This window comes from Bos indicus x Bos taurus, chromosome 3, assembly GCF_003369695.1.
Source record: "Bos indicus x Bos taurus breed Angus x Brahman F1 hybrid chromosome 3, Bos_hybrid_MaternalHap_v2.0, whole genome shotgun sequence".
NCBI classification, from domain to species: Eukaryota; Metazoa; Chordata; class Mammalia; order Artiodactyla; family Bovidae; genus Bos; species Bos indicus x Bos taurus.
The window spans coordinates 114,629,146-114,652,288 of NC_040078.1; the positions used below are offsets into that span (position 1 = coordinate 114,629,146).

Sequence of the window (23,143 nt, forward strand, 5' to 3'; positions counted from 1 at the left end):
GTGTGGGATTTGGGGGAGATTAAATGCTCCAGTCCATGGAAACTGCTTGCCACACAGTAAGTGGTGCGTTCATTCACTGAGCATTTATTGAGTATCTACTACGTGCCAGGCATATTCCAGGCACTGATGACCCAGCGGTGTGCTGACCAGAAAACGTGTACACGGCCAGATGATGTGTATTCCATTTGCGATCTGCTCAGCAGGAAATTCTTTATAATTTTCCACGTGACTGACTTTTTTCTTGTTCTTACTTTTTAAACTTTGCGCTGGTCCCCACATGCTGTTTTTTCTTTCTCTACGGTCCTAGACGAGTGTAAGAAAGGTTTTGAGAATCAGGTGCCCATGTCCGCGATCTGGCCGACGCCGGCCAGTCTGCGGATCCGAACATCACCCAGGGGTCTCAGCTTGGGGCTCCTAGAGAAGGGGTGGGCGGAGGAAGATGCCAGGGGCTTGCGAGGGCGGCCAAAACGTCTCGAGACGACCGCCACCTCTAGATCTGCTCGGTACCAACCACCACGGTTCCGGAGGGGCCCGGCCTCCTGGACCTCGCTCCGGGGCCCCCCGCCTAAAGGAGGAAGAGGAGGAGACGCCGAGGCCGGATCCTAGCCAGGGCTCCGGGAGACGCGGCGCCAGACCCTCACCTGCGAGCGCTCCCCCTCCCGGCCTCTCTGCACTAGGGCTCGGCCCCGCCCCTCCGCCCACACCCCGCCCCCGCCTCCCGGCCCCCGCCGCTCGCCCCTCCCCCAGGCCCCAAGCCACATCGGCTCGGCCCCGCCCCTCCTTTTTCCACCCAACGCAGGCCCCGCCCTCATACGTGACCACGCCCGTTAATCAATCCCACCCCCGCCTTCGCCTTTCGGCTGCTTTCTAGGCCCCACCCCCTGCCTGTCCGCACCCCGCTCCGCCTCCCGGCCCCCGCCGCTCGCCCCTCCCCCAGGCCCCAGGCCACATGGGCTCGGCCCCGCCCTCTGCTTCTTCCAGCCCCACGCCCTCCTCTCCATCGCCCCAGGCAGGCCCCGCCCTCCACCGTGACCACGCCCACCACTCGTTCCCACCCCGCCCCCCCCTTTTGGCTGCTTTCTGGGCCCCGCCCCCCTCGAGCTCGCCCCGCCCCCTGCCCGCCCGCGCTCCGCCCCTGGCTCCCGGAGGCCCGGGCTAGGACCCGCTCGCCTACTCGTCCTGGGCGTCGTCCCACCCCTGTCTCCCCAAGGCTGTCGGCTCAGTCTCTGTCCCCTACCTCCCAAGGCTCCCCGCTCCGGCGCAGGAACACCCTTACCCCGCGATCCCGCCCCAAGGCCCCGCCCTCTTGACCTCGTCCGGGCCAGGAGACACCCCCGCCCCACCACGGCTGCCCGCGCGCTGGTCCCCGCCTCCCGCGCTCCTCTTCGCGCGCCCCGCGCCCCGCCTCGCACGCCCCGCCCCGGAGCGGGGACCACCCTCAGCCCTCCCAGGCGGGGGCCGAGCGCTCCCGGCACTCTCGGCGGTCCCGGCAACTAGCTGCCGCCGCGCGGTGGTTCCCGCGGATCGGCGCGCGGTGCCGGCCTGGGCGCGCTCCCAGACCGCGGGGAGAACCGCAGGAGCCCGCGGGACGCAATGCGAGCCAGGTAGGCAGGCTGCGCGCCCGGGCCGGCCCCTGCGGGCCGCTCCAGCCCCGCGCCCGGCCGCGCTCCCGCGGCGCCTTCTGGGGCTCGGCGGCTTTGCACGCCTCGCGGGTGCCGATCGTTCCCCTCCGCCGCCCGAGTTCGGGGCTCCGGGGTGCCCGGGCGCGGCTGGCGCCGGACGGCTTCGGGAAGCCGTGCGTGCCCCTCGTGCTCCCCGGGGACTCTGTCACCTCGGCGCAGGCTGGCCTGGCTCGGGGTTCCGGGAGCCGAGCCGCACTTACGGCTCCCGCGTAAGCCCGGCAGATCCCCCTTCCCTGGTCCTAGCGAGGCCGGCCCTGAGAGGTGACCCTCCTCGGCGACTGTTCGCGTCCTCGGGGCGCTCGGCTCGGGGGGCCGTGGGTGCTCCGAGGTCTGGAGGCGCCGGGGCTTTCTCTGGCGCGGGTCCCGGGCAAAGGGAAGGGCGCGCAGTCCGGGGTTAAACTTAGTGACAATGCGTGTTTCAGCTTCTTCGGAGATCCCCTCATTTTAGGATGGAAATGAGAACCCCGATTTCTGGCTTCGCCGTCCGGTGACCCACAGCCGCGAGGTGACAGCGGCGGCGGCGGGCGGGCGGGCGGGGAAGACTGGCAGAGACGCACGTTGCTAAGTGGTGTTTCGCGGGAAGCCGGCTCCGCGGTGCGTATTGGTGGTCTGTAGCACCCTAGCCCTGGAGGCCGGCGGCTCCCAGCCCGGGCCGGCCGGGTAGCCGGGGGGACCAGGCCGCTCTGGCCCTTCTCCCGGGGGTGTTGGGCTGCCCCCGGTACCGCCAGGGGGACGGCGGCCGGGTTTCCTGCGTGCGGAGAGGCCGGTGGAGCCTAACCGGTCAATGCGATTCAAAAAGGGAACCCGGGCAGGATGTTATCCGCGCTTTTCTTTCCAAGTTAGTGCAACTAGATCGGTACCGTGTGCTTTATTAGTAGTAAGAAGTTCACACATAACTTTTGTTCGGATCACAGCAACACTGTATTTTCTGGGTGGAAAGCATAGAAATATAAACAGTAGAACAGAAACCATCATTGATCCCACAGTTCCTACCGGCTTCAGTATTTTCCTTCTTTGATATTCATATTGCACCCGCTTGCTCATCTAATCGGTAAGTTTAGACGTTGAACCTCTCTTGACTAAATGAAAGCAATCCCTTTGTGAAGCTCTTCCCCTCCCCACTTCTAAACCTGATTGTCTCTGAGCACCAAAGTTTGGGTGTCTGGACCTGGCTGCCTTCTCAGGCCCCGGGGGTCCCCTTTCCAGTGGGTGGTGTTTTGCATGCCTTCTGCAGGGCCGAGATGGAGAGAGAAGCCGGCAGTCAGCTAGACCACTGGCTCAGAGGGGATTGGCTGTGGTTTGGGTTCCATGCCTTGTAAAAATGAAGGTAATGATTCTCAATCTGCTTCTCAGTGCACCATAAAAATTAATGGGTGGTTTGCAAAGCATTTCTACATCCTTGCATGGACAGCGGCTGTACTTTTAGGGGCTAGGAAGCATTTCATTCGTGTCCTTTGCTTCCATCATCAAATAAAACAGTCTACCTGCCACCTGGTCATCCCGACTAGGAAACGGGAGTGTCCAGTGGAGTCTGGAGAAGGTTCCCGGCTCCCTGCTCAGCACTGTCTTTCCAGGCCGAGTCTCTCAGGAAATGGGGGGGGGGGGGGGGGCGGTGCTAGGCTTGGAAGGAGACAGAACCCCCTTATCCCTTCCCTATCTGCTTTGTGCACATGGGCAAATGCCCAGAGTGAAAGGGGGCTTTGACATTAAAGCCCCAGGGTTCACAGGCCTGATGCCGAGGCCACGCTGATCTGAGGGGGAACAGTTAGTTCTGGGAGAAGGACTCAGACAGTGAACAACCCTGGCTTCCTAGGCATTTGTTTTACGGCACTCTTGTTTACCAAATGAACAATGACCCGCTCAGATCTGTGGTGCCTGAGAAGCTTCTGTGAGCTTTCATTTTTTTCCTGTTGTCCCAAGACTCTGGCACCATGCTTTAAGGAGCCTTTGAAAGCAATTGGGAGGGACTCGGATCATTTGTTAATTTCGGATACTAAAAGCTGGAGCCAGAGCCATCTGAGGTGCCACACAGGTTGCCTTTTGTTCCCCTGGCAAAGCAGCCGTGACGGAAGCGCCTCTTTCTGTAGTAGGTCTGGAGGGTTCCTGTCATTTGATAGTTTCATTTTTTTTTAATTGTCACTCCCACCAGCACTTTGTTCTGCCCAAGGGCTAGGAGCTGAGCACAGTCCAGACACAGGGGGCTTTTCGGAAGGACCCAGAAAGTGGGCTGGACGAGTTACTGATAAGAATCCTTCCAGGCTCCTGGGCTCTTAGTGTTGTGCCCAGAATGTTCTCTGAGTTGGGAGGAAGGGTGAGTCCTGGATTTTCTCCTCTGCTGTTTGCTAACTCAATTTCTAGTCACCCAGCAGCCTGGAATTGTTTCCCTGCAGGCTGCTTCAATGGACTTTTTTCTCATTCTAATGGTACTGGTGTGATAATAAGATATGCTAATAGGAACAAGGTTGACGCCCCTGGGTCCTGGGAGGCCGCTCCCATGTTTAAATCCTGCTTCCGGGCCGGTTAAGTGTGGGAAGGATGTGTGCGCTTCCTTCTTGCAAGGCAGGAGGCCACCTGGCTTCCCTCAGCTTCTTGGGGGAGCCTTGGGCCCAGACAAGGTTAGAAGCCACTTCACTGGGCCCTGGCTGACCTTACCCCAGCTGAGGGCAAACCATCACCATAGCTCTCTGTTTGAGGAACCAGGCTTGTGTGTGCCTTGTGGGCTCGGGGCCAGCCACGTGGGTTTTCTTTAACTTGGTTATTTTCAAATTCGACACCTGAATTGGGCCACGTTGCAATTTTTCTTCTGAGAATTGGAGTCAGTCCCCTGAGATGTGTTTCCTAAGGTCCTGGAGATGAGCACTGGGACTGCTTTGTCCTGAGGGCACCGCCTGACAGCCGGGAGCTGGGGAGGGTCACCGAGCGGCTAAATAGACTTTACCCTGACCTCAGGGCCAGGAGGGGAGTCCGGGGCAGTCCACTGTTGACACTCAGCTTTCTGCAAGCTGGATCCTGCCTCCCCACTGCTTGCACAGTGGAAGCCCCACATTCTGCCTTCACCCTCCAGAGAGTGACAGAAAAAATAATTCAGCAAGCCCCTAAACACCCAACTACTTACCAGGGTCTTCCAGGGAGCCTGAGCCTGCTTCTCCGTGGGCCCTGCGGGCATCGTGTGTTACTGGACAGCATCTGATGCACTCAGGACCAGAGTCTGGGGGAAGGATGTTGACACAAGAGTGTGTGATGTGATTCCAGGAAGGGTGAAGTTCTTTATAGTTCTTCACTGCCTCCCATCCGCCAAGCGTACAAAATACCTTCCCAAAGCACTGGTAAGCAAGTATGGACTTGTGAGTTGAGATTTGGGGTGTTGTAATGAGGATCCCTTGGGCTTCCCAAATGGCACAGTGGTAAAGAATCTGCCTGCCAGTGCAGGAGACACGGGTTCGATCCCTGGGTGCCATCTCTGGGTCAGGAAGATTCCCCTGGAGGAGGAAATGGCAACCCACTCCAATATTCTCACCTGGGAGATTGCGTGGACAGAGAAGCCTGGCAAGCTACAGTCCATGGGATCACAAAGAGTCGGACACAGCTGAGCACAAACGGGGATTGCTTGCTAAGGGTTTGTGATGGACCTGATCCAGCGTGCAGACTTTAAAATCCTCACAAAAACTGTGAGGGTTTCCCTTTTACAGGACAACTACCAGAACTGAAGTCGCTCCTCCAGCCTTATTGTCCAGTAAGTGCTCGAGCTGGGATTTAAACTCGGACCTGCCTGAACCCAGAGCTCTTCATCACATCTCCCCGTGTGCCTAAATAAAAGAAACAAGTCACACCTTTGGGAGCGTGAAGACACAGGCATGGAAATAGCAGAGTGCCTACCTCCTTTACACAGTGATAACAAAAAGGTGGTGAAATCTTCCAAACCTGAGAAATCTTTGCAGCCTAAATGGAAGGCAGTCTGTTTGCACCTTTGTCCCCCAGAGGGCCATGCCCTTGCACCCTATCTACAAGGTAAAGTTTGATGTATTTGGAAGATGGTGATTTTGAAGTTGGGGACAGCTCAGAATCTGCTCTGAAGTTTGTCCTTGTACCATGAAAAGAGGGTATTCTGGGCAGATGAGGTCACTAGAATAAGATTAAGATTATAGGAAGGCTGTTAAGTAAATGTAAGATAAGGTCCACCTTCCACTGTACAATCAAATAAAGGACATACTAATGAGATTATTCTTATCTGCTCCACGAAGCCTCGTCTTCAGGGAACTCTGAGCTGATGCCTGGTAGCCCAGCTCTTCTGAACCAATTGAAAAGAATCCTTTCTGTGAAAGAGTTTTTGTGGTTCCAAATTCTTATTAAATCACCCTCTCCCCTCTCCCGCCCCTTCCCTGTTCTCCCAGCCTGCTTCACTGAGGAAAACGCTGCCCCATTCTCATGAAACAGGGAAGCTTGCTAAGGTCTGCAGGCATAAAAGGAATTTAAATGTTTCCTTGGTCTCTGAGCCTGAAGTGTGCTGGTCAACCTGCTCTCAGGGAAAAAACAAAGAGCCTTGATGCAAGCTGCCCTGGTGTACATCCTGCCCCCATGGCTGAGTTCAAGCTGCCAGTTGGGTCTGGCAATATTATTATGAAGCATCTGAAGATCTGTGTAGCCAGTAAGAGTGGGCTCCAGCTTGCCTTTCATTGCACTGAGCTCACCAGCTCAGCCCCCTTGTCGAACAGGTGAAAAGGTTGCCTGGCTTCTGTTTGGACCACAGCTGCCCGGGAGCTGTATGTTCTGAAAGGATTTGGATGTCGCTGAGTAGCCTAATTTGGCCAGCAAGAGATGAATGCTTCAAAACTCAAGGCTCCTACATGTGTATGCGTGTGTGCTCAGTCATGTCCCTGTGGTCTGTCGCCTACCAGGCTCCTCTGTCCATGGCAGTTCTCCAGGCAAGAATACTGGAATGGGTTGCCATTTCCAGGGGATCTTCCTGACCCAGGGATCAAACCCATATCTCCTCCATTGGCAGGCGGATTCTTTACCTCTAGCGCCACCTTGGAAACTTTAAAAGCTCCCTCGTGGAATCAGCTGGAGAAGGCAATGGCACCCCACTCCAGTACTCTTGCCTGGAAAATCCCATGGACGGAGGAGCCTGGTGGGCTGCAGTCCATGGGGTTAGACACAACTGAGCGCCTTCACTTTCACTGTACACTTCCGTGTATTTGAGAAGGAGATGGCAACCCACTCCAGTGTTCTTGCCTGGAGAATCCCAGGGGCGGGGGAGCCTGGTGGGCTGCCATCTATGGGGTCGCCCAGAGTCGAAACGACTGAAGTGACTTAGCAGCAGCAGCAGCAGTGGAATCAGCACTCTGATGTGTGTCCAGGGTTGAACTCCACCAAGGTAGGGAATTTGTATAAGAAGGAAACTAGGGACTAGGAGTGGTCAACTCTGTTTTTGAAACCAAGGAGTTGAACCGTGTGGAGTGAGGGAGAGAGAGCCGGCATCCACAGGGCCTTCCTAGGATCGTACAAGGGGAGAAGGGAGAAACTCGATGGCTGAGGGTCCTTTAAGAGTCTGAGCTTGGTTGCACATAAGCTGAGTACTTTTTCGCTATCGTAATTAGCAGTCAAATTATTTAAAATGTAAGTGCTTCCTTGAGAGGCAGCAAGTGCGTGGGAAGGAGATGGGCTGAGCCAGGCTTGTGAGCAGCTTGGGACCAGGAAGGGGCCACCAGGCCTGGGATGCAGGCTCAAGGAGGCATCTGTCTTGTGTGATACACACGCAGGGTCAGGGAGCGGCTCTGTGAGAGGGGCTGCCTGGGGGCTCACTTCCTTAGAGTCGAACCATCACCCCAGAAGAGGTCACTGCAGACTGAAGTGAGGAACAGGCCTGGGAACACCCTTCTCAGTCACTCCATGATGACAAGGCACCCAGGAGGAGGTTGGGATGTGGAGGAAGGGGTCTGGGAGCCCAATACAAACAGGACAATTCTGGGTCGTGAATGACAGAGAAGTCACACCTGGAAGACCAGGGGCCCCTGGGTTTGTTTGTTAGGACCGTGTGATTGTGCTCCTGGGGAAGCTTCTAGAAAACCAAGGACGGGACACGTAGCCCACGGACACTGAGTGTTAGTGTCATTTGAGGGTGTCAAGGCAGGAAGGACCCGGAATTATGTCAGAGGGGCTGGGATGCTAGGGCTGTGGAGGCCTGGTGGGGGGCTGAAGGGAGGGGGCGTAGGATCAGCACAGAGTGATGGACGTCCAGTGAGGGGGTGAGTGGCCCCGGGGATGTGAGGGCAAGAGGTGGGTGTGAGAGGTTGTCATGGGGACCAACTCTTTAAAAGACTCCCCCTCACCCCCTCCTCCATGCCTTTTCACGTTGTACATCTGCAGCTTGTTTTTACCAGCCTTTTCTGGGGTGAGGGGGGCGGTCTTCATTTGTCCCCAAGACCCAGCTCCCTGAGTCTCCTCAGGAAAGCCTTTCCTGACTGCTGAGGTCAGGAGCTGACCGCGGCTTCCTCGCTGTCATCCCCCTGGGCGGGGCTCTGGTGGGCAAGGGGCTGCATTTTCTTATTCTTTGCATCCTTGCTGTACAAACAGCGCATCCTGTGAACCAGGAGGGAGCAGGGTGGAGACCAGGGCAGTGACTGCCCTGTAACCACGAAGCAGCGATGCTGATGGTCTCTTCTTATCTTCACAGCTAAAAATTATGCCAGAGGAGGAAAGCAATGCCTATGAATAATAACCAACGGACTTGAAATGCTGCCCAGCAGTCCCCTCGCAGCTCTGCCCTTTGCCGTGTCACTTACCCCAACTTCCTGCCTTTGTTTACCTGTTTGAGCTATCACCCTTTTGGAAAGATATTAATTTTTATAACTTTAGGATACAGGAAGGTACAGCTCTTCCTTGACTTCAGATGAGGTTATGTACTAATAAATCCATTGTATGCTGAATATATTGAAAACGCATTTAATACATCTAAGCTCCCCAGCATCGTAGCTTAACCTTCCCCAACTTTAGCGTGCTCTGAACACTGTTAGCCCACAGTTGGGCAGAGTCATCAAACACAAAGCCTCTTGGGTAATGAAGTGTTGAATAGCTCACATAATTGATTGAATATTGTACTGAACGAAAGACAGGATGATTGTCTGGGCGCAGAATGGTTTTGTGTCTGTTCTTGGCCCCAGCGGTAACTCTCTGCCCTGCCCAGCATCACAGAAGAGTGTGAGACCCACATATGCTAGCCTCAGAAAAGAGCAGAATTGAAAATCTGAAGTCCTGTTTCTACTGAGTGGATGTTGCTTTCACATGATAAAGTGAAGAGATGTAAAGAGAGTCTGGCAAAGTCAAGAGATGTGAGTCAGGTGTGCATGCCTGTGCTTAGTCACTGAGTCACATCAGACTCTTTGGGATCATAAACTGTAGCCTGCCAGGCTCCTCTATCCATGGGATTTCCCGGCGAGAATACTGGAGGGGTTTGCCATTCCCTTCTCCAGGGGATCTTCCCGACCCAGGGATCAACTCCCCTCTCCTGCACTGGTAGGCAGATTCGTTACCACTGATCCAGCTTGTTGTTCAGTCACTAAGTCGTGTCTGACTCTTTGTGACCCCATGGACTGCAGCCTGCCAGGCTGCCCTGTCCTTCACTGTCTCCCGGAGTTTGCTCACACTTATGTCCAGTGAGTCGGCAATAACATCCAATAAGTCAGGGACCATCTGTAAATGGAATATGTGGAAAATGCAGCTTCATTTAAACATTTGAAAATTACCCTAAGAATTGTCGTTCTGACAAGTGGTGTCAGATGTTTGTTGTGTGTTCCTTAGAGAAGTGGAAAATAAGGCCTGGTGTTTGAATTTAACTGGGGGTGCTGGCTGGAGTCGCTATTCTGCATGTAATGATTCATGTCAAGCTCTGGGCCAGGCCTGTGAGCCAGGGCCTCTCACCGCAGCAGGTGGTGAAGGCAATGGTAGTAGAAACAGTCAGCTGCTACGGTCTGCTCGCACTTTCCCTCCCTGTCATCCTGACCCAAATAACCCTCTGGCAGAAGTCGTGGTTTTTTTCGCCCTTGTGGCTTCAGAAATCAGTGTTTATGACATCTTAAGGAGGGAAGCTTTATTCTGGCTTTGTGCTGGTCCACAGCCATTAGGCTATTTCACCTTTCTGTCCTGGATTAGGAGACCAAAGTTTCAGATTTTGATCACATGTTTCTTTTCAGTCAGCCAAATATGAAACAGTCTGATTTGCACAACTGAAAGTCATCAGAGGAGATTCAAAAATTAAGTGACTGACCATCCATCATGTTCTTCTAAACACTGGTTTTTGTACCTGAGGCCACTGTCGGGGCAGACTGGAATGTGACAAGTTCCTTTCCTCCGGTGTGTCATCAGTGGCCTTTGTTGAGATCTGTTTTATTTTGGGTGATGTCATGGGCTTCCAAATCCCACACACCTGTCTGTGTTTGCATCTTTGACTTCTGTTTGCTTCTGGCTTTGACCTTGGACAAATTGTTTGACTTCTTTGAAGCTGAGCTTTCTTACCTGTAAAGCGGTGTTGGTGGGACTGAACTTCCCTGGGTGGGAGATTTTCATGTGGAGAAATGGACCTTACTGCATCACCCTCTCTCGTGCTTTGAGCCCCGTACCTGTCCTGGGGAGGTTTTCGTGATTGTAGCCTTTGGGGCCTTGTGCACACTTGTAGATTTTTTTAAAAATGTTAAGTAGAGATTTTGTGTGATGCCTCACATCTGAATTAAACAGGAGTGCAGGGGTTTTATATTTTTTAGGTATTCAGTCTGATGTTTAAAGAATGTAAGTGTTTCCATTAAAGATGATGGTAAATGGCTAAGGATTAGAATTGCCAGTCTTTGCTCTGTCTCTGAAATTCCTGGTGCAGGAAGAGAGGTGAGAGGTGGGGTTGGTAAGTTTCACTCCAGTCTGAGACCTGGGGTGGAGAATGGTCCTGGCTTGTAGACTGGGGGCCCCAGCAGCCAGTGGCTGCTCTGTGCCTCTTGCAAGAAGGCCTGACATGTCCAGGGAGGGAGGTGAAGCATCTAGTGTTCAACAGACATCTTTTCTAGATATATGAATTGTTTTGGGAAGGGTCTTTTGTGATTTTTCATTCTTAAAAAAACCGTGTCCGCTTAAGTTTTTTTTTCCCTTCCTCAGGTAATTATGTGTTCATTTTAGAAACGTGTGTGTGCGTGTGGTAGTCCCTCGATTGTGTCGAACTCTTTTTGACTCCATACACTATACTTCAGCAGGCTCCTCTGACCATGGGATTTCCCAGGTAAGAATTCTAGAGTGAGTTGCCATTCTGTTTTCCAAGGGATCTTGCCGACCCAGAGATCAAACCTGGGTCAGGCAGATTCTTTACCATCTGAGCCATCATGGAGCCCCTTTAGAAACATTAGAAAATGCAAGAGAAGAAAAAAGTTCACAGTGGAATTCTGCCACTCAGGGTAACTGCTCTGGGCATTTTTGTGTCTTTCAGATAATTTCACATGTAAATCTCGATCCTTGCAAAAGGAACAAGACGGTGGAGTGGGAACTTGGTTTTCTGTTCACTAGATGCCTGACGCATAGTTATCCTTCAGTCAGTCCTTCCCTGCTGAATGAATACTACGCTTTTTACCAAAAAAATTGTTGATATGCCTTCAGATCAATAAGTACAGATTTGCATCCTCAGTTTTACTGTCGATCTCTTAGGGGATGCACCCCCTTAACAAGTTCTTGTTCATAGACAGTTTCCAGTGACTTTGAAATTATAGACAGTACTGCAGTGAACATCTTTCAACACATGTAAGTGTTTTCTTCCAATGATTTTCTTTTCTTTTGTTCTCAACTTCTACAAAGAACTTCTAACTTTATTATTGATCAGGTGAATGTATAATTGGAGGAGGAGACGGCAACCCACTCCAGTATTCTTGCCTGGAGAATCCCATGGACAGACGAGCCTGGTGGCCTACAGTTTATGGCGTCACAGAGTCAGACACAGCTTAGCAACTTAGCACATATACATGAGGAACTATAACAACACAGCCCTCAGCAGACCTGGAGATCTTTTTGACGTGAATCCCTTGTGTGGTCAAGTGTTACAGTGGAAGCCCATTGGTCACTTACAACCCTCCTGTATTTATAAAGTGCACTCCTCCTAAATGCTTTCACATACTGTCTGCCTTTGCTCTCAGAAATATTTATTCGTTTTCAGTCAAAAATACTGAGGCTATTACTCACCCATCCGTGTATTAAATCAGCATTTATTGAGCATTTACTTGTGCTTACAGCAAAAATAAGAGAGAAAACAGACACAGGAAGCAAAGGAAAAGCACAGATATTTACAAAAAAGAATTGGCAATGTTAAAAAAATGATTCTTCAGTGATCACATACACTGAGCTTCTGGGGCTAGTGAGTCGGCCTCTGGGGCTGTAGAGCTGGCCTTACAAGCAGGTGCCCCTGGGGGGCTCTGACCTCAGTGGATTCTCTGTGCTTGGTTTCCAGTTCTTGTTTCCAGAACCTGATTTAGTTACTGCTGAGACAGACACAAGTTAACTAGACTCACAGCGACTGATGTATAGACCCAGTGCTGCTTTCTCCATCCATCAGGGGAGACGTGATTACTGAAAGGATGACGTGTCTCAGCTTATGGGGCTGGTTCTTCTGCAGGCTGGTCCCAAGGGCATCTGGATGACAGATGCTGCTCTGTCCAGAACAGAATAGAAACAAGACCGGTGTCGGGATGTAGGAGCTCTCTCACCCGCTCCTAGCTAGAGATCCGAGAATAATTAGGCAAGCTTCCCTCACCCCTCTCACACCCTGGCGTGGCTCAGATGGTAAAGAATCTGCCTGCAACACAAGAGACCTGGGTTTGGTCCCTGGGTCAGGAAGATCCCCTGGAGGAGGGCATGGCAACCCACTCCAGTATTCTTGCCTGGAGAATCCCATGGACAGAGATTGGTGGGCTACAGTTTATGGGGTCACAAAGAGTCAGACACAACTTAGCTACTGAGCACACACAAATACATAATCGGTGCTCAGAAAAGCATGTCCGAAGGGAGTGACATCCAGGAGAGTTTCTCTATATGATGAGTGAAACTTGGTGAACTTTGAGATCAGTCTCAGCCTCTCTGGCATTCCTTTGCAGGGAATTGATTTCTTATTTTTTTTTTAATTAATGTAATTATTTATTTGGCTGCACCAGGTCTTAGTTGCAGTACTCAGGATCTTGAGTTTCAGCATGTGGGACCCAGTTCCCTGACCAGGAATTGAACCCTGGTCCTCTGCATCGGGAGCCCAGATCCTTAGCCACTGGAGCCCCGGGGAATTCCTGGGGAATTGGTTTCTGACCGTCCGGGTGCTAGTGTGCTCTGCCTCGTGAGTTTTGGCAGGCAGGGGCTGGAAGTGTTCATCACGGTTTTAGGGAGTGTACACATGTGCCAGTTTCAAAAACAGGACCATATGGGGACGTCGTGTGTCCTGAAGCCTGGGAAATGTTTCTGTTGGACATCTTCGGGGCCCTCTCCCTGCTGGAAAGGGAAGCGGCTGATGTCCGTGCATGCGGCTTCAGGAACTGCCACTTGGAGCTCCCCAGGCTCCTGTCGCTATGGGCATCGAGAGTGACCCCTGGGGCTGTCTGTGTCCCTTGGGGAGCTGTGGCCTGACAGACTGCACTTTGATCTAGCCCACGGTGATGGCGCAGACTTGATTTCTGAGACCTGTGGGTTCATTAAGGGCAGAAAGTACTTAATACCTTCCACTGATGGTAAGGCCATAATTTTGATTTCTAGCTGCGGTCTGGCATCACAGGACTTCTTCCTTCTGGCAGGAGGGGGAAGCTGAGTTATGGGCGGAATATTGGTTGGCCCATGTCCTGAGCGTGGTTTGCGGGGGACCTGGCTGCCTCCTCTGTTTTGGCACCAGGGTTCCCTTGAGTCATCGTCCACTCAGCGTAAGATGAGGCGGCACTTTTCAGGCTGCCCGGGAGGCAGGAGGACCGCTCTTTCGTACTGGTTATTTGTCCTGGCTGCCAGGCCCACCTCATGGAGTTTGAGGGGATGGGGAGCCTCTAGATCGGGCTTGAGAGCCAGGCCCTCTTGTAACTCTCTGTCCTGGTGCCTTCCCCTACTCGTTAGCTCGTGTTTCACTTGGACTCATGCATTTCCTCCCTCACTGTGAGCCAGATTGGTGGGGGGGTGGGGTTGGAGGGATGGAAAATCCACCAGGGACAGCCTCTGTGCCAGGAATCAGCCGCTAGTGTCCCAGGAAACGAGGTCAGGGCTCCCCAGGGGTGCTGGAGGTCAGGACTGGCTCCCCAGAGAAGCCCTGCCAAGTGGGGGCCCCGAAGGAATTGAGTGGGAGCCCATGGGGGGACTTAGGCGTGGTGGGCGGTTGGGGGAATGCCTGGAACTAATAGAGGTACTAGTTTTCTGGGAGCACGTGGAGGGGATAGGAAACTTGGGTGGCAGGCGTCTGGAAGGGTGGGTCCTTCTGGTCGTTAGTCAGCATTGAACTTTTATCTCAGGCCACCAGAAGGATGATGACAAGGAACCTGACTCGCAAGGGGTCCAGAAGTTGAGCAGATGACCATGCCTCCCTGCTCACATCTGTGATCCCCTGCAGCTACCTTGGGGTCCCCTCCTGTCGCCCCACTCTGCAACCCACGTGGGGAGCCACGCCCTTCTGACCTACTGTGAGAGCATCATAGAATCATTCAAATGTTTAAACGACCACCCTGGACAGTTTTAAGAGTGACCTTCATTACCCAAATGACATTTAGCAACTGGGCCAGCTGTCGGATTATCAAGTTATAGCATCTCGTATTCCAGAAAGGAGAAGGTGTGGATCAAGATGCAAAGGCTTCTTGGATAAAACGACGTGGGAGGGACCCAGTGAGACAGATCTGAGTGCCTTGCCCTGGTCAGTGGAGTCCCTGGCTGTTTCTGAGCATGGCTGTCCCCCTCAACCCCGCGCTCAGGGGCGCAGGCAGGGTGAGTCCTGATTTTCCTTGTCGGGTTCTCACCAGGCCTGGCAGTCATTCCCCTCCCATGGCCCCCTTCTTCTACGATATGGCTACCTTGAGTTGGTAGCCGCAAAGGTGCGGCTTTGCTGGCCTTCCAGAAGATTTCTGTGTTTAACCCACATTCACCTGGCTAATCCTGTGTCTACTTCTGGGGAAAAACTTCAGTCCCACCTTCTGCACCCGTCAGACAACCCACTGTTCATCATGCTCTCGGAGGAAAGCCATTCCTTTATCAAGGTTAAAAGGGACAGAACTAAAAGCTGGACAATGATGTCATAAATACCACTTTTTTTTTTTGTCATTAGTGAAATTGTCAAGAAATTGGCCGCTTGCTAAATGGAGGGTCTGATGATTATTCTGGGAAGAAGCAGGGCTATTTTGATGAGCAGGAACATGTAGAGCCCTGGGTGACTCCCATGGGGACTGGGTGTTGGAAGGCTGTGAGTAACAGGTGTGCAAGACATTCAGCACAGTGTTGATTTACGGCTTAGCAGACCACTGTAAATTAGGCATTATGGGAAAATCTTGAGCGAGTGTGACTTTGAATATGTCAGGTTGCTTGCAGTTGTCCTTTGCCTTCAGGTTTTACTGCTGGGAATTGCAAATAGACAGCTCGTTAGAGCTTGCACACCAGGCTAGCGGGAGTGTACAAAAGTGGTTTTGGTGTGAAAACTGTTGGGCTGGTCCGGAGTGGTCATCTCCCCATTCACCTAAGACCCCCTCTGTTGTCCTTAACAAAAAAAAGTAAACTGTAAATTTAACATGTTTGGGGGAGAAAGAGGAGAAAAGGTAGCTAATATTTGTCAAACAGATACAGGCATTCAGTATAACAGGTGCTCTCACTTTTAATATATAAGATCCTTCTAAAAGCCAGTGGATTTCTCTGGTGGCTCAGATGGTAAAGCATCTGTTCGCAATGCAGGAGATCTGGGTTCAATCCCTGGGTTGGGAAGATCCCCTGGAAAAGGAAATGGCAACCCACTCCAGTGCTCTTGCCTGGAAAATTCCACGGATAGAGAGATCTGGCTGGCTACAGTCCATGGGGTTGCAAAGAGTCGGACACGACGGAGCGACTTCACTTCTTCTAAAAGCCAGCAGGGTAGGTGGCTTTGTTCACATCTTCCAATGATGAAACCAGAGCCAAAAAGGGTAATTATTGTGTCCCTGGACCCAGGGAGTATCCAGAAACCCCAGGGAGTAAGCTGTTGTATGTGGCCCTTATGCCTGGATATTAAGCGAGAGGGTTATTTACCCAAAGCATGAATGCCAGGCTCCGCGTGCAGCTGTTCAATTGTGGAAACATACACTGTTAGAGTGGAAGGATCAAGTGCATTGAGAATGACCCCAAACCAGACATTGCCCTGGAGGACATTCATTCACCAGCACCTGTCAGATCAGAGCCGCACTAGCGTTCTCACCCGGGCCCCACGTGGCACGCTGCTCGCTTCCCACTCGCTTGAACTCACCTTAGACCCTGGCATCGTGTTTTAATGTAATAGCGACTCTTTCCCCACATCCTGCATTTGAGGATGCCTGTGCCTTGACCCCCTCTTAGCTTCCTTTGAATTACAAGAATACTCAGAAACTTCAGAAATAAGTTCTTTTCGTTGATGGCAAGTAGTGCTGGAAATCCCATGGACACAGGACCCCTGGCGTGCTGCAGTCCCTGGGGTCACAGAGTCTGACACGACTTAGCAACTGAATCCAAGAATCTGATTAGCCCTTATATGTTCAGCTAAGAACTAGTGCAGTGTGAGAAGCTCTCACTTACGGGCTTGGTGCCCCCGGTTTTCCCACCTGCCACCCACGGAGGAGCCCCACCAGACTTCCCTCCCTCAGGTGAGGGCACCACCTGGTCCCGGGTGACCCATCCGAGCTCAGCTGATGGAAGGGAAGGTGGGCTGCGGTCCACCAGGAGGTCTGCGGCTCTGGTTATCTTGGTGATGACTGATGGAATGTCCCGGGTCTTGCCTTTTTCAGTGGTTGATCTCAAGAGGGAATTTTTGAAAGTAGCAACATCTGTAGTACCACTGGTGGTGGTGGGGTTACAGTTGTATTTCTGGGATGGGACATCCCAAGGAGCCACCCGAGTGCCTGGAGCAAGGTGGACCCCAATGCCATCCTTGTTTTTTTCTAAGGCATCTCTTCTAATTTTAATTTTAATACTCTTTAACCCAAGAGTTCTTTTCTTAAGTATTTAATTTTTTTCCTTGTCTCTTTCCTCCTCTTCCTTCCTCTTACTTTCCACTCAACTGGAGTCAGCGATGCCCTGTGCAGCTTTCTTTAGAGGGTTTTGGGATTTCCAGGTTGCTTCTCATGTTTGCAAACGTTCCTTGGATACTCAAGCGGCAGTTGCATTTTCTCCAGGACATGCAGGCGAATGTGGATCAATTAAATTACGTTCATTGATTACATCACGTTTCACATGGTGACCAGAACGTGCTCTGTTCACTGTGTTGTCAGATTCAAGGGTCAGGCTCCCGTTTCCCGACGGGACTGTGGTTTTGTCGTGTTCCCTGGATCAACTCTAACAGCTTCTCTGTATTCATGAGCTGTTCTGGCAGCTGACTGGATCTTTGGATCAATCAGAAAATCCTCTCCCGTGTGTATTCAGTGTTTGTGGCCTGAGTTGTACCTTTCTCATCGTGCTTTACAGTCTTCCCTCCTGGGTCATTTTCAGATGTGCGTCATGTGGAATCTAAACTTTTCTCTCCCTCGGTCAGTGCTCCTTCCTGGACGTCTTATGTTGGTAACAATCATATGCTTGGTTCCATCACTGCCTTTCCCATGAAGGGTTTGCTCCTTCTATCCGCCCTTTGAGCATGGTTTGGAAGTTAAACTACCCAAGACCGTGGCTCTAGTTACCTTCGTTGAAAAGGAAGACATTTTGACGGAAAGTGCTTGGTGCATGTCGAGAGCTGTATCAGGACTCAGGCACTCTGCTGCTCCCCGGGCAGAGCGAGTGTTTCAACCTGGATTCCTCCCTGGGTTCCCTCTTCCCAGGGTCCCGGGGCGCTGTGTTCCCCTGGTGATGTGGCGTCTGTGATGCTGCTGTGTTCTCTGTGGCAAGGGTTCTCTAATCAGTCGGGGTTTGCAGCCTTGAGTGTGTGGTTTGGTTTGGTGTGCCTTGATGCTTAAGGACTTTCGGGGTCCCCCTCTCCAGCGTGCAGCCCCTTCTGTGTGCCTGGGCGGTCGTGTGTGTCACGTGGACTGTGGGTTTCGATGGGACCCTGCAGTCACGTGACGCCAGGCACTGGCCTCAGCTGTGCCTGGTGTGGCTCTCTGGCCCGCGTCTGCCTGGGAGGCCGACCCCCTCCTGTTCTTCCCGCTCACCTACTCATCAGTGCGCTTCGCAGACACGCCTGGTGGCTTTAGTGTGCTAGACGCGGTTCGGCGGTGACACTTCCCCTTTGCCAAGAACTGAGAGCAGGAGCTGACCGTGTTTATAGGCCTGCACACTTTCGACGCCTTCCCGGTTTCACAGAGCAAGTCTGGCCTTTTCAGCCCAGCACTGGGTCTGGCAGGCTGTCCTTGAGCTTTCTGACTCCAGCCTGCCCTTTTCTGCACTGGCCCGCTGGTCCCTGAGATGCCGCATGGTGATGCCCCAGTGTGATGTGTATGGACCCTTCTCCACAGGCCTTGGGGATAAATGTCCCTCACAGACAGTCACACACAGTGGCCCTGAACGTCTTCCTGTTTAGTTCCAGCTACATTGGTTAGACATACTGGTGAACTGAAACTTAAACATTCAAAAAAACTAACATCATGGCTTAAAACTCAAGATTCAAAGAACTAGGATCATGGCATCTGGTCCAATCACTTCATGGCAAATAGATGGAGAAACAATGGAAACAGTGACAGACTATTTTCTTGGGCTCCAAAATCACTGCAGATGCTGACTGCAGCCATAAACTTGCTCCTTGAAAGAAAAGGAGGCATCCTAAATGACCCTCTGCCCAGCTTCAAGTCACCCCTTTGGAATCCATGTATTGAACAGTGTTGTTCCTCAGATGATGGTTTTTCAAAAACGTCAGTGTGCTTTACATTGTTTTGTTGTAAGAAAAGTACGTGCTTTTGTAATCATTCCAAATATTGCCTGGAGAGTGAAAAGTGAGTCACTCTCCCTCACTGGGGCCGGCTGTATCTCTGCTTCTGACAACTTTCCTGGGGCGAATTCCATCAGGTTGTGGATTTTTCTGCCGACCTGTATCACTCAGGGTTCCGCTTCTGTATCCCCACGTGGGGTTTAGGTATAATTTCCCTTTTTGTTTATCAGCTTGGGGATCAAGATCACTTTTTGCCTCTTTTTTTTTTTTTAAGAAACTGCTTTAGACTTATCCTGAGGGGAATCGGTGGAAATGGCAAGGACTTCCATTGTGTGTTGCTGCAGGGCGCTGCCAGACACCAATTTCAGAAACTCTGTGAAGAAAACAAAATAGGCCACCGTATAGGACCTCCCTCTCTTTTTAGAAATTTTATTTATTTTTCAAATTGTGGTTTTTTAAAAACAACACATAATATAAAATTTACCATTTTGACAGTTTTTAAAATCATACAGTTGAACAGTGTAAAGTGCGTCCACATGGTTGTGCAGCTGGTCTTCAAAACTTTTCCAGTTTCCCAAACTGAAACTTACCCATTAAACCTTTCCCCGTTTCGCCTTCTCCTCTAGCACCAGCTGAGAACTAACCATCATTCTACTTTCCATTTCTGTGAATTTGACTCTTTCACATAGCCCATATAAGTAGAATCATATAGTACTTGTCTTTTTTTGTGACTGGTGTTTATCTTACTTAGAATATTGCTCAGGTTTCATCCGGGTGGTAGCCTGTGACAGAACGCCTTCCTTTTCAAGGCTGAAGGATGTTGCATCAGATGGATGGACCACATTTTGTTACCCACCCATCCATTCCTGGACCTTTGGTTTGCACCTCTTGGAGACTGTGAATGATGCTGCTGTGAACATAGGTGTGGGCAAATAATCTCTTTGGGAAGCTGCTTTCACGTTTGGATAGATACCCAGAGGTGGAATTTCTTTATCATAGGGTAGACTAAGAGTCGGACACAACTGAATGACTTCACTTTCACTTTTCACCTTCATACATTGGAGAAGGAAATGGCAACCCACTCCAGTGTTCTTGCCTGGAGAATCCCAGGGACCGGGGAGCCTGGTGGGCTGCCGTCTATGGAGTTGGACAGAGTCAGACACGACTGAAGTGACTTAGCAGCTACTAAGTCACTAAAAAAAAATTTTTTTTTTTTAAATTTTTTGAGAAACCTCCATACTCTGTTCCACGGCGGTGGTACCAGTTTGCATCCCCACAGACTCCGCACAAGGGTTCCAGCCTCTCCATCCTCATCCACTCTTGTGACTTTATGATTTTTATACACAGCCAGCCTAAAGGGTGTGAGGTGACATCTCCTGGTTTTGACTTGCATTCCCTTCTGATTAGCGGTATTGAACATCTTTTCATATGCTTATTGGCTAGCCTGCCCTTTTTAAATGGCATTCATTTACTTAGATTTTTCTATAAAGTGTTTTTGAGGAGGCTTTTTCTTCATACTCCTGGTAAGATGAAAACTCAAGTGAATTGATACAGATTTCATGCTTTGTCCCATGCAGGTGTGCTGGGGGAACTTATTTCTGAATAGACCGTTTAGAAGGAGGAGCTCCTTGTGAAAAGGGGGATCGCCTCCTTCACTGCCCCCCATCCCCTGCCTTCACCCCAGAAAGCCACTTTCCCCTTTGCAGGCTGTTCAAAGGGTTCAAGCGCGTTCTGATGAATGACACCTGTAGAACACGATCGTCACCCTGTCGATTTGAAACGTAAGAACTGAAGCCAACCAGTGCCTCTCACTAGGGCTTCCCTGTGGCTCAGGCAGTCAAGAATCTGCCTGCAATGCGGGAGACCCGGGTTCGATCCCTGAGTTGGGAACATCTTCTGGAGAAGGGAATGGCCACTCACTCCAGTATCCTTGCCTGGGAAATCCCATGGACAGAGGAGCCTGGCTGGCTACAATCCTTGGGGTCGAAAAGAGTCAGACACAAGTGAGTGACTAAGATGACGTACTAGTGCCTCTAAGGAGTGGAGGTCAGTTGTCTTTTCTGTTCGTTTCTAAGTGAAAAGTGAAAGTGTTAGTCACTCAGTCTTGTCCGACTCTTTGTGACCCCATGGACTCGCCTGGCTCCTCTGTCATTGGAATTTTCCAGGCAAGAATACTGAAGTGGGTAACCATTCCCTTCTCCAGGGGATCTTCCCAACCCAGGGATCACACCCAGGTCTCCTGCTTTACAGGCAGAATCTTTACCATTCGAGCCACCAGAGGAAACCAGCCCGCACAGAGTATGAGCCATTCTCAAAGTGTTTTCCCCAGTCTGGTTTGATAGGTGTGATTTAGAAAGTTAGGCTCATCCTTGCAGAAGAAATATTTACACTTATCTCAGTGGATCAGCTCCTTACCTGCCTGAGGGAAGGTCCTTTAGAAATTCAGGAAAGTCGTGAACTTGATTCCACTTTGCTGCCCTTTATTTTTTTGAGCTGCAAAACCACTGCAGATGGTGACTGCAGCCATGAAATTAAAAGACGCTTGCTCCTTGGAAGAAGAGTTATGACCAACCTAGACAGCATATTAAAAAGCAGAGACATTACTTTGCCAACAAACGTCCATCTAGTCAAAGCTATGGTTTTTCCAGTAGTCATGTATGGATGTGTGAGTTGGACAATAAAGAAAGCTGAGCAATGAAGATTGATGCTTTTCAACTGTGGTGTTGGAGAAGACTCTTGAGAGTCCCTTGGACTGCAAGGAGATTCAACCAGTCCATCCTAAAGGAAATGAGTCCTGAATAATCACTGGAAGGACTGATGCTGAAGCTGAAACTCCAATACTTGGGCCACCTGATGCGAAGAGCTGACTCATTTGAGAAGACCCTGATGCTGGGAAGGATTGAAGGTGGGAAGATAAGGGAAAAACAGAGGATGAGATGGTTAGATGGCATCACCAACTCAATGGACGTGAGTTTGAATAAGCTCTGGGAGTTGGTGATGGACAGGGAGGCCTGGCATGCTGCAGTCCATGGGGTCGCAAAGAGCTGGACATGACTGAGTGACCGAACTGAACTGAAAACGCACGGTGTGTGGGGCGGGTGTAGTGGGTGGGCCTGTGGACACGCACCCTTGGCTGACAGTTATCCTGAAATGCAACTCGGGGTTTGCCAGTCCCCCTGGGAGCCCAGGAGCTCCTGGAATCTTTAGCTGGACTTGGCCTTGAGGCTCTTGCATTGAGGGTAGGCCCATCTGCTGCTCCGGGAGGCAGGAGCTCTGTTCCCACACTGCAAGGTCCAGCCGCCTTAGCTGAGAAAGGGCGAGGGGTTCAAGCCCAGCCCAGCCGCTCTGACTTCTCTCTGCCCCTCACCTTCCCTGTTCACTGGCAGGTGTTGGGGTCCCTTTTGGCTGCTGGGGGGGAGGAGGGGCAGGAATTAGGTGGCTCTGAGCCGGTCTCTGCACCCACGCTGGGAAAGGAGCTCATCCTCAACCGTGCAGGCCCGCCGCCCGTGACGCGTGGCGATTTGTGATGGGGATAATTGTATAACTTGCCCGATTAGAGGCGCGTGTGGAGCCTGCCTGACTCACGGCTCAGCCCCGCCCGGGGAGCAGTCGAGCTGGCCTAGCCGGCAGCTGCCTGCAGCCCGAGGGGTCAGGGATGGGGCGGGCGGTGACTGGGGCGTGGTGGATCTCTCGGGATCGGCATGGTGCAGAGTTGGCCGGACGGCATCCAGCAGCTTCGTGCTGGAATGCTCTGCCCAGGGAAAGGAGTTTGGTTTGGGTTGAGTTGCTTTCCCCTAAACAGAGTCCTTCCTGCCTGTGAGCAGTAGGGCAGCGCTGTGCCGGGCCCCTCTGCCCACGGCTGCTGCCCCTTCCCACTTTTCACAGATGGAGAAGCTTCCCCCGGGGAAGCTGAGCCACATCCCAGGGCCCACCGTGGCCGCCTTCCTCCCAGACGTGGCCTGCCCCCGAGCCTGGGGCCCCCATCACGGCCTGAATTCCATCCTGGAACTGCCCTGGAACAGCTGTCATCTGCCCTTGCCTGGAGACTCATGCCTGCCTCTAGAATCCTACCTGTGAAGCAGGCACTGTGAGCACTCAGCGTTAGGGGAAACCCGGGGGCACGGAGCGGTTCCCCTGAGGGTCAGAAATCAAACTAAACGTGGTTTGACTTGGAGCACCCCCGCTTCCCCCGACCACCTCCCCGCTTCTCATCCTGAACGAAGCTAAAAGGGGATGAGTTTCTTTCCTCCTGTGTCATCCTTGGGTGCCCTCCAGCCCAGCGTTTCCAAGTCCTGTGCAGATGGTAATCGATTCTCCAAATTGATTGATAACCCCAGAGCACCGGAGTCCAGGGCTGAGTTCGGCATCAGGGACGCTGCATGTCCTCCATACGGGCTGGCGTCTCCGAGGCTGGGGGCCGAGCTGT

General features: G+C 52.0%; 1 protein-coding gene across 1 annotated transcript in view; it reads left to right on the forward strand.

The window, feature by feature from the left end:
* The first annotated feature begins 1,449 nt into the window (after positions 1-1,449).
* SH3BP4 (SH3 domain binding protein 4) overlaps positions 1,450-23,143 on the forward strand; it is a 98,424-nt gene continuing 76,730 nt past the window's right edge. The window contains exon 1 of the mRNA XM_027537976.1: positions 1,450-1,604. The gene's annotated coding sequence lies outside the window, so the exon portion shown is untranslated. The remainder of the gene's footprint in view (positions 1,605-23,143) is intronic.